Consider the following 12,430-nt stretch of genomic DNA (forward strand, 5'->3'; position numbering starts at 1 on the left):
GAATATTACTTGAAATGTGAATTGGAACGAAATCGCCAATAGATAAGACCATTTTACAATTTGGGCCCAAGTTAGAAGCAGAGCCTAAGGTGTAAATTATCGATAGTCCATATCTCGGAAACTATAAGAGATAATGCAATTTGGCAACCGGCAATGTAATTAGCATGCCGAATATTACTTGGAATGTGAATTGGAACGAAATCGCCAATAGATAAGACCATTTTACAATTTGGGCCCAAGTTAGAAGCAGAGCCTAAGGTGTAAATTATCGATAGTCCATATCTCGGAAACTATAAGAGATAATGCAATTTGGCAACCGGCAATGTAATTAGCATGCCAAATATTACTTGGAATGTGAATTGGAACGAAATCGCCAATAGATAAGACCATTTTACAATTTGGCCCAAGTTAGAAGCAGAGCCTAAGGTGTAAATTATCGATAGTCCATATCTCGGAGACTATAAGAGATAATGCAATTTGGCAACCGGCAATGTAATTAGCATAACGAATATTACTTGGAATGTGAATTGGAACGAAATCGCCAATAGATAAGACCATTTTACAATTTGGGCCCAAGTTAGAAGCAGAGCCTAAGGTGTAAATTATCGATAGTCCATATCTCGGAAACTATAAGAGATAATGCAATTTGGCAACCGGCAATGTAATTAGCATGCCGAATATTACTTGGAATGTGAATTGGAACGAAATCGCCAACAGATAAGACCATTTTACAATTTGGGCCCAAGTTAGAAGCAGAGCCTTAGGTGTAAATTATCGATAGTCCATATCTCGGAAACTATAAGAGATAATGCAACTTGGCCACCGGCAATGTAATTAGCATGCCGAATATTACTTGGAATGTGAATTGGAACGAAATCGCCAATAGATAAGGCCATTTTACAATTTGGGCCCAAGTTAGAAGCAGAGTCTAAGGTGTATATTATCGATAGTCCGTATCTCGGAAACTATAAGAGATAATGCAATTTGGCAACCGGCAATGTAATTAGCATGCCGAATATTACTTGGAATGTGAATTGGAACGAGATCGCCAAAAGATAAGACCATTTTACAATTTGGGCCCAAGTTAGAAACAGAGCCTAAGGTGTAAATTATCGATAGTCCATACCTCGGAAACTATAAGAGATAATGCAACTTGGCCACCGGCAATGTAATTAGCATGCCGAATATTACTTGGAATGTGAATTGGAACGAAATCGCCAATAGATAAGACCATTTTACAATTTGGGCCCAAGTTAGAAGCAGAGTCTAAGGTGTAAATTATCGATAGTCCATATCTCGGAAACAATAAGAGATAATGCAATTTGGCAACCGGCAATGTAATTAGCATGCCGAATATTACTTGGAATGTGAATTGGAACGAAATCGCCAATAGATAAGACCATTTTACAATTTGGGCCCAAGTTAGAAGCAGAGCCTAGGGTGTAAATTATCGATAGTCCATATCTCGGAAACTATAAGAGATAATGCAATTTGGCAACCGGCAATGTAATTAGCATGCCGAATATTACTTGGAATGTGAATTGGAACGAAATCGCCAATAGATAAGACCATTTTACAATTTGGGCCTAAGTTAGAAGCAGAGTCTAAGGTGTAAATTATCGATAGTCCATATCTCGGAAACTATAAGAGATAATGCAATTTGGCAACCGGCAATGTAATTAGCATGCCGAATATTACTTGGAATGTGAATTGGAACGAAATCGCCAATTGATAAGACCATTTTACAATTTGGGCCCAAGTTAGAAGCAGAGCCTAAGGTGTAAATTATCGATAGTCCATATCTCGGAAACTATAAGAAATAATGCAATTTGGCAACCGGCAATGTAATTAGCATGCCGAATATTACTTGGAATGTGAATTGGTACGAAATCGCCAATAGATAAGACCATTTTACAATTTGGGCCCAAGTTAGAAGCAGAGCCTAAGGAGTAAATTATCGATAGTCCATATCTCGGAAACTATAAGAGATAATGCAACTTGGCCACCGGCAATGTAATTAGCATGCCGAATATTACTTGGAATGTGAATTGGAACGAAATCGCCAATAGATAAGGCCATTTTACAATTTGGGCCCAAGTTAGAAGCAGAGTCTAAGGTGTATATTATCGATAGTCCGTATCTCGGAAACTATAAGAGATAATGCAATTTGGTAATCGGCAATGTAATTAGCATGCCGAATATTACTTGGAATTTGAATTGGAACGAAATCGCCAATATATAAGACCATTTTACAATTTTGGCCCCAGTTAGAGGAAGAGCCAAATTGTAAAATTTCGATACTCCATATCTCGGAAACCATAAGAGATAATGCAATTTGGCAATCGGCAATGTAATTAGCATGCCAAATATTACTTGGAGTCTGAATTGGAACCAAATCGCCAATTCATAAGACCATTTTACAATTTGGGCCTAAGTTAGAAGCTGAGCCTAAGGTGTAAATTTTCGATAGTCCATATCTCGGAAACTGTAATAGATAATGCAATTTGGCTATCGGCAATGTAATTAGCATGCCTAATATTACTAGAAATGTGTATTGGAACGAAATCGCCAATATATAAGACCATTTTAGAATTTTGGCCCAAGTTAGAAGCAGAGCCTAAGGTGTAAATATTCGATAGTCCATATCTCGGAAACTGTAATAGATAATGCAATTTGGCTATAGGCAATGTAATTAGCATGCCGAATATTACTTGGAATGCGAATTGGAACGAAATCGCCAATACATAAGACCATTTTACAATTTGGGCCCAAGTTAGGAGCAGAGCTTAAGATGTAAAATTTCGATACTCCATATCTCGGAAACCATAAGAGATAATGCAATTTGGCTATCGGCAATGTAATTAGCATGCCGAATATTACTTGAAATGTGAATTGGAACGAAATGGCCAATACCTAAGACCATTTTACAATTTTGGCCCCAGTTAAAGGAAGAGCCAAATTGTAAAATTTCGATGCTCCATATCTCGGAAACCATAAGAGATAATGCAATTTGGCAATCGGTAATATAATTAGCATGCCATGTATTACTTGGAATGTGAATTGGATCAAAATCGCCAATATATAAGACCATTTTAGAATTTTGGCCACAGTTAGAGGAAGAGCCAAATTGTAAAATTTCGATTCTTTATATCTCGGAAACCATAAGAGATAATGCAATTTGGCAACCGGCAATGTAATTAGCATGCCGAATATTACTTGGAATGTGAATTGGAACGAAATCACCAATATATAAGACCATTTTACAATTTGGGCACAAGTTAGAAGCAGAGCCTAAGGTGTAAATATTCGATAGTCCATATCTCGGAAACTATAAGAGATAATGCAACTTGGCCACCGGCAATGTAATTAGCATGCCGAATATTACTTGGAATGTGAATTGGAACGAAATCGCCAATAGATAAGGCCATTTTACAATTTGGGCCCAAGGTAGAAGCAGAGTCTAAGGTGTATATTATCGATAGTCCGTATCTCGGAAACTATAAGAGATAATGCAATTTGGTAATCGGCAATGTAATTAGCATGCCGAATATTACTTGGAATTTGAATTGGAACGAAATCGCCAATATATAAGACCATTTTACAATTTTGGCCCCAGTTAGAGGAAGAGCCAAATTGTAAAATTTCGATACTCCATATCTCGGAAACCATAAGAGATAATGCAATTTGGCAATCGGCAATGTAATTAGCATGCCAAATATTACTTGGAGTCTGAATTGGAACCAAATCGCCAATTCATAAGACCATTTTACAATTTGGGCCTAAGTTAGAAGCTGAGCCTAAGGTGTAAATTTTCGATAGTCCATATCTCGGAAACTGTAATAGATAATGCAATTTGGCTATCGGCAATGTAATTAGCATGCCTAATATTACTAGAAATGTGTATTGGAACGAAATCGCCAATATATAAGACCATTTTAGAATTTTGGCCCAAGTTAGAAGCAGAGCCTAAGGTGTAAATATTCGATAGTCCATATCTCGGAAACTGTAATAGATAATACAATTTGGCTATAGGCAATGTAATTAGCATGCCGAATATTACTTGGAATGCGAATTGGAACGAAATCGCCAATACATAAGACCATTTTACAATTTGGGCCCAAGTTAGGAGCAGAGCTTAAGATGTAAAATTTCGATACTCCATATCTCGGAAACCATAAGAGATAATGCAATTTGGCTATCGGCAATGTAATTAGCATGCCAAATATTACTTGAAATGTGAATTGGAACGAAATGGCCAATACCTAAGACCATTTTACAATTTTGGCCCCAGTTAAAGGAAGAGCCAAATTGTAAAATTTCGATGCTCCATATCTCGGAAACCATAAGAGATAATGCAATTTGGCAATCGGTAATATAATTAGCATGCCATGTATTACTTGGAATGTGAATTGGATCAAAATCGCCAATATATAAGACCATTTTAGAATTTTGGCCACAGTTAGAGGAAGAGCCAAATTGTAAAATTTCGATTCTTTATATCTCGGAAACCATAAGAGATAATGCAATTTGGCAACCGGCAATGTAATTAGCATGCCGAATATTACTTGGAATGTGAATTGGAACGAAATCACCAATATATAAGACCATTTTACAATATTGGCCCCAGTTAGAGGAAGAGCCAAATTGTAAAATTTCGATACTCCATATCTTGGAAACCATAAGAGTTAATTTAATTTGGCAACCGGCAATGTAATTAGCATGCCGAATATTACTTGAAATGTGAACTGGAACGAAATCACCAATATATAAGACCATTTTACAATATTGGCCCCAGTTAGAGGAAGAGCCAAATTGTAAAATTTCGATACTCCATATCTCGGAAACCATAAGAGGAAACCAATAAAATTTGGCTATCGGCAATGTAATTAGCATGCCGAATATTACTTGGAGTGCGAATTGGAACGAAATCGCCAGTTCATAAGACTATTTTACAATTTGGGCCTAAGATAGAAGCAGAGCCTAAGGTGTAAATTTTCGATAGTTCATATCTCGGAAACTATAAGAGATAATGCAATTTGGCAACCGGCAACGTAATTCGCATGCCTAATATTACTTGGAGTCTGAATTGGAACGAAATCGCCAATACATAAGACCATTTTACAATTTGGGCCTAAGTTAGAAGCAGAGCCTAAGGTGTAAATTTTCGATAGTCCATATCTCGGAAACTATAAGAGATAATGCAATTTGGCAACCGGCAATGTAATTAGCATGCCAAATATTACTTGGAGTCTGAATTGGAACGAAATCGCCAATTCATTAGACCATTTTACAATTTGGGCCTAAGTTAGAAGCAGAGCCTAAGGTGTAAATTTTCGATAGTCCATATCTCGGAAACTATAAGAGATAATGCAATTTGGCAACCGGCAATGTAATTAGCATGCCAAATATTACTTGGAGTCTGAATTGGCACGAAATCGCCAATTCATAAGACCATTTTACAATTTGGGCCTAAGTTAGAAGCTGAGCCTAAGGTGTAAATTTTCGATAGTCCATATCTCGGAAACTATAAGAGATAATGCAATTTGGAAACCGGCAATGTTATTAGCATGCCGAATATTACTTGGAATGTGAATTGGAACGAAATCGCCAATACATAAGACCATTTTACAATTTTGGCCCCAGTTAGAGGAAGAACCAAATTGTAAAATTTCGACACTCCATATCTCGCAAACCATAAGAGATAATGCAATTTGGCAATCGGCAATGTAATTAGCATGTCGAATATTACTTTGAATGCGAATTGGAACGAAATCGCAAATATATAAGACCATTTTACAATTTGGGCCCAAGTTAGGAGCAGAGCCTAAGATGTAAAATTTCGATACTCCATATCTCGGAAACCATAAGAGATAATGCAATTTGGCAACCGGCAATGTAATTAGCATGTCGAATATTACTTTGAATGCGAATTGGAACGAAATCGCAAATATATAAGAATATTTTACAATTTGGGCCCAAGTTAGGAGCAGAGCCTAAGATGTAAAATTTCGATACTCCATATCTCGGAAACCATAAGAGATAATGCAATTTGGCAACCGGCAATGTAATTAGCATGCCGAATATTGCTTGGAATGTGAATTGGAACGAAATCGCTAATATATAAGACCATTTTACAATTTGGGTACAAGTTAGAAGCAGAGCCTAAGGTGTAAATATTCGATAGTCCATATCTCGGAAACCATGAGAGATAATGCAATTTGGCATTCGGCAATGTAATTAACATGCCGAATATCACCTGGAGTGTAAATTGTAACGAAATCGCCAATACATAAGACCATTTTACAATTTGGGCCCAAGTTAGGAGCAGAGCCTAAGGTGTAAATATTCGATAGTCCACATCTCGGAAACTATAAGAGATAATGTAATTTGACAACCGGCAATGTAATTAGCATGCCAAATACTACTTGGAGTCTAAATTGGAACGAAATCGCCAATACATAAGACCATTTTACAATTTGGGCCTAAGTTAGAAGCAGAGCCTAAGGTGTAAATATTCGATAGTCCATATCTCGGAAACTGCAATAGATAATGCAATTTGGCTATCGGCAATGTAATTAGCATGACGAATATTACTTGGAATGCGAATTGGAACGAAATCGCCAATTCTTAAGACCATTTTACAATTTGGGCCTAAGTTAGAAGCAAAACCTAAGGTATAAATGTTCGATAGTCCATATCTCGGAAACTATAAGAGATAATGCACTTTGGCAATCGGCAATGTAATTAGCATGCCGAATATTACTTGGAATGTGAATTGGAAAGAAATCGCTAATATATAAGACCATTTTACAATTCTGGCCCCAGTTAGAGGAAGAGCCAAATTGTAAAATTTCGATACTCCATATCACGGAAACCATGAGAGATAATGCAATTTGGCATTCGGCAATGTAATTAACATGCCGAATATCACCTGGAGTGTAAATTGTAACGAAATCGCCAATACATAAGACCATTTTACAATTTGGGCCCAAGTTAGAAGCAGAGCCTAAGGTGTAAATTATCGATAGTCCATATCTCGGAAACTATAAGAGATAATGCAATTTGGCAACCGGCAATGTAATTAGCATGCCGAATATTACTTGGAATGTGAATTGGAACGAAATCGCCAATAGATAAGACCATTTTACAATTTGGGCCCAAGTTAGAAGCAGAGCCTTAGGTGTAAATTATCGATAGTCCATATCTCGGAAACTATAAGAGATAATGCAACTTGGCCACCGGCAATGTAATTAGCATGCCGAATATTACTTGGAATGTGAATTGGAACGAAATCGCCAATAGATAAGGCCATTTTACAATTTGGGCCCAAGTTAGAAGCAGAGTCTAAGGTGTATATTATCGATAGTCCGTATCTCGGAAACTATAAGAGATAATGCAATTTGGCAACCGGCAATGTAATGATCATGCCGAATATTACTTGGAATGTGAATTGGAACGAGATCGCCAAAAGATAAGACCATTTTACAATTTGGGCCCAAGTTAGAAGCAGAGCCTAAGGTGTAAATTATCGATAGTCCATACCTCGGAAACTATAAGAGATAATGCAACTTGGCCACCGGCAATGTAATTAGCATGCCGAATATTACTTGGAATGTGAATTGGAACGAAATCGCCAATAGATAAGACCATTTTACAATTTGGGCCCAAGTTAGAAGCAGAGTCTAAGGTGTAAATTATCGATAGTCCATATCTCGGAAACTATAAGAGATAATGCAATTTGGCAACCGGCAATGTAATTAGCATGCCGAATATTACTTGGAATGTGAATTGGAACGAAATCGCCAATTGATAAGACCATTTTACAATTTGGGCCCAAGTTAGAAGCAGAGCCTAAGGTGTAAATTATCGATAGTCCATATCTCGGAAACTATAAGAAATAATGCAATTTGGCAACCGGCAATGTAATTAGCATGCCGAATATTACTTGGAATGTGAATTGGTACGAAATCGCCAATAGATAAGACCATTTTACAATTTGGGCCCAAGTTAGAAGCAAAGCCTAAGGAGTAAATTATCGATAGTCCATATCTCGGAAACTATAAGAGATAATGCAATTTGGCAACCGGCAATGTAATTAGCATGCCGATTATTACTTGGAATGTGAATTGGAACGAAATCGCCAATAGATAAGGCCATTTTACAATTTGGGCCCAAGTTAGAAGCAGAGTCTAAGGTGTATATTATCGATAGTCCGTATCTCGGAAACTATAAGAGATAATGCAATTTGGTAATCGGCAATGTAATTAGCATGCCGAATATTACTTGAAATTTGAATTGGAACGAAATCGCCAATATATAAGACCATTTTACAATTTTGGCCCCAGTTAGAGGAAGAGCCAAATTGTAAAATTTCGATACTCCATATCTCGGAAACCATAAGAGATAATGCAATTTGGCAATCGGCAATGTAATTAGCATGCCAAATATTACTTGGAGTCTGAATTGGAACCAAATCGCCAATTCATAAGACCATTTTACAATTTGGGCCTAAGTTAGAAGCTGAGCCTAAGGTGTAAATTTTCGATAGTCCATATCTCGGAAACTGTAATAGATAATGCAATTTGGCTATCGGCAATGTAATTAGCATGCCTAATATTACTAGAAATGTGTATTGGAACGAAATCGCCAATATATAAGACCATTTTAGAATTTTGGCCCAAGTTAGAAGCAGAGCCTAAGGTGTAAATATTCGATAGTCCATATCTCGGAAACTGTAATAGATAATGCAATTTGGCTATAGGCAATGTAATTAGCATGCCGAATATTACTTGGAATGCGAATTGGAACGAAATCGCCAATACATAAGACCATTTTACAATTTGGGCCCAAGTTAGGAGCAGAGCTTAAGATGTAAAATTTCGATACTCCATATCTCGGAAACCATAAGAGATAATGCAATTTGGCTATCGGCAATGTAATTAGCATGCCGAATATTACTTGAAATGTGAATTGGAACGAAATGGCCAATACCTAAGACCATTTTACAATTTTGGCCCCAGTTAAAGGAAGAGCCAAATTGTAAAATTTCGATGCTCCATATCTCGGAAACCATAAGAGATAATGCAATTTGGCAATCGGTAATATAATTAGCATGCCATGTATTACTTGGAATGTGAATTGGATCAAAATCGCCAATATATAAGACCATTTTAGAATTTTGGCCACAGTTAGAGGAAGAGCCAAATTGTAAAATTTCGATACTCCATATCTCGGAAACCATAAGAGATAATGCAATTTGGCAACCGGCAATGTAATTAGCATGCCGAATATTACTTGGAATGTGAATTGGAACGAAATCACCAATATATAAGACCATTTTACAATTTGGGCACAAGTTAGAAGCAGAGCCTAAGGTGTAAATATTCGATAGTCCATATCTCGGAAACTATAAGAGATAATGCAACTTGGCCACCGGCAATGTAATTAGCATGCCGAATATTACTTGGAATGTGAATTGGAACGAAATCGCCAATAGATAAGGCCATTTTACAATTTGGGCCCAAGTTAGAAGCAGAGTCTAAGGTGTATATTATCGATAGTCCGTATCTCGGAAACTATAAGAGATAATGCAATTTGGTAATCGGCAATGTAATTAGCATGCCGAATATTACTTGGAATTTGAATTGGAACGAAATCGCCAATATATAAGACCATTTTACAATTTTGGCCCCAGTTAGAGGAAGAGCCAAATTGTAAAATTTCGATACTCCATATCTCGGAAACCATAAGAGATAATGCAATTTGGCAATCGGCAATGTAATTAGCATGCCAAATATTACTTGGAGTCTGAATTGGAACCAAATCGCCAATTCATAAGACCATTTTACAATTTGGGCCTAAGTTAGAAGCTGAGCCTAAGGTGTAAATTTTCGATAGTCCATATCTCGGAAACTGTAATAGATAATGCAATTTGGCTATCGGCAATGTAATTAGCATGCCTAATATTACTAGAAATGTGTATTGGAACGAAATCGCCAATATATAAGACCATTTTAGAATTTTGGCCCAAGTTAGAAGCAGAGCCTAAGGTGTAAATATTCGATAGTCCATATCTCGGAAACTGTAATAGATAATGCAATTTGGCTATAGGCAATGTAATTAGCATGCCGAATATTACTTGGAATGCGAATTGGAACGAAATCGCCAATACATAAGACCATTTTACAATTTGGGCCCAAGTTAGGAGCAGAGCTTAAGATGTAAAATTTCGATACTCCATATCTCGGAAACCATAAGAGATAATGCAATTTGGCTATCGGCAATGTAATTAGCATGCCGAATATTACTTGAAATGTGAATTGGAACGAAATGGCCAATACCTAAGACCATTTTACAATTTTGGCCCCAGTTAAAGGAAGAGCCAAATTGTAAAATTTCGATGCTCCATATCTCGGAAACCATAAGAGATAATGCAATTTGGCAATCGGTAATATAATTAGCATGCCATGTATTACTTGGAATGTGAATTGGATCAAAATCGCCAATATATAAGACCATTTTAGAATTTTGGCCACAGTTAGAGGAAGAGCCAAATTGTAAAATTTCGATTCTTTATATCTCGGAAACCATAAGAGATAATGCAATTTGGCAACCGGCAATGTAATTAGCATGCCGAATATTACTTGGAATGTGAATTGGAACGAAATCACCAATATATAAGACCATTTTACAATATTGGCCCCAGTTAGAGGAAGAGCCAAATTGTAAAATTTCGATACTCCATATCTTGGAAACCATAAGAGTTAATTTAATTTGGCAACCGGCAATGTAATTAGCATGCCGAATATTACTTGGAATGTGAATTGGAACGAAATCACCAATATATAAGACCATTTTACAATATTGGCCCCAGTTAGAGGAAGAGCCAAATTGTAAAATTTCGATACTCCATATCTCGGAAACCATAAGAGATAATAAAATTTGGCTATCGGCAATGTAATTAGCATGCCGAATATTACTTGGAGTGCGAATTGGAACGAAATCGCCAGTTCATAAGACTATTTTACAATTTGGGCCTAAGATAGAAGCAGAGCCTAAGGTGTAAATTTTCGATAGTTCATATCTCGGAAACTATAAGAGATAATGCAATTTGGCAACCGGCAACGTAATTAGCATGCCTAATATTACTTGGAGTCTGAATTGGAACGAAATCGCCAATACATAAGACCATTTTACAATTTGGGCCTAAGTTAGAAGCAGAGCCTAAGGTGTAAATTTTCGATAGTCCATATCTCGGAAACTATAAGAGATAATGCAATTTGGCAACCGGCAATGTAATTAGCATGCCAAATATTACTTGGAGTCTGAATTGGAACGAAATCGCCAATTCATTAGACCATTTTACAATTTGGGCCTAAGTTAGAAGCAGAGCCTAAGGTGTAAATTTTCGATAGTCCATATCTCGGAAACTATAAGAGATAATGCAATTTGGCAACCGGCAATGTAATTAGCATGCCAAATATTACTTGGAGTCTGAATTGGCACGAAATCGCCAATTCATAAGACCATTTTACAATTTGGGCCTAAGTTAGAAGCTGAGCCTAAGGTGTAAATTTTCGATAGTCCATATCTCGGAAACTATAAGAGATAATGCAATTTGGAAACCGGCAATGTTATTAGCATGCCGAATATTACTTGGAATGTGAATTGGAACGAAATCGCCAATACATAAGACCATTTTACAATTTTGGCCCCAGTTAGAGGAAGAACCAAATTGTAAAATTTCGACACTCCATATCTCGCAAACCATAAGAGATAATGCAATTTGGCAATCGGCAATGTAATTAGCATGTCGAATATTACTTTGAATGCGAATTGGAACGAAATCGAAAATATATAAGACCATTTTACAATTTGGGCCCAAGTTAGGAGCAGAGCCTAAGATGTAAAATTTCGATACTCCATATCTCGGAAACCATAAGAGATAATGCAATTTGGCAACCGGCAATGTAATTAGCATGTCGAATATTACTTTGAATGCGAATTGGAACGAAATCGCAAATATATAAGACCATTTTACAATTTGGGCCCAAGTTAGGAGCAGAGCCTAAGATGTAAAATTTCGATACTCCATATCTCGGAAACCATAAGAGATAATGCAATTTGGCAACCGGCAATGTAATTAGCATGCCGAATATTGCTTGGAATGTGAATTGGAACGAAATCGCTAATATATAAGACCATTTTACAATTTGGGCACAAGTTAGAAGCAGAGCCTAAGGTGTAAATATTCGATAGTCCATATCTCGGAAACCATGAGAGATAATGCAATTTGGCATTCGGCAATGTAATTAACATGCCGAATATCACCTGGAGTGTAAATTGTAACGAAATCGCCAATACATAAGACCATTTTACAATTTGGGCCCAAGTTAGGAGCAGAGCCTAAGGTGTAAATATTCGATAGTCC

The sequence above is a fragment of the Rhynchophorus ferrugineus genome, unplaced genomic scaffold (assembly GCF_030347505.1).
Source record: "Rhynchophorus ferrugineus isolate W39M unplaced genomic scaffold, kcgeb_rfMv2 rfM11, whole genome shotgun sequence".
Taxonomy (NCBI): domain Eukaryota; kingdom Metazoa; phylum Arthropoda; class Insecta; order Coleoptera; family Curculionidae; genus Rhynchophorus; species Rhynchophorus ferrugineus.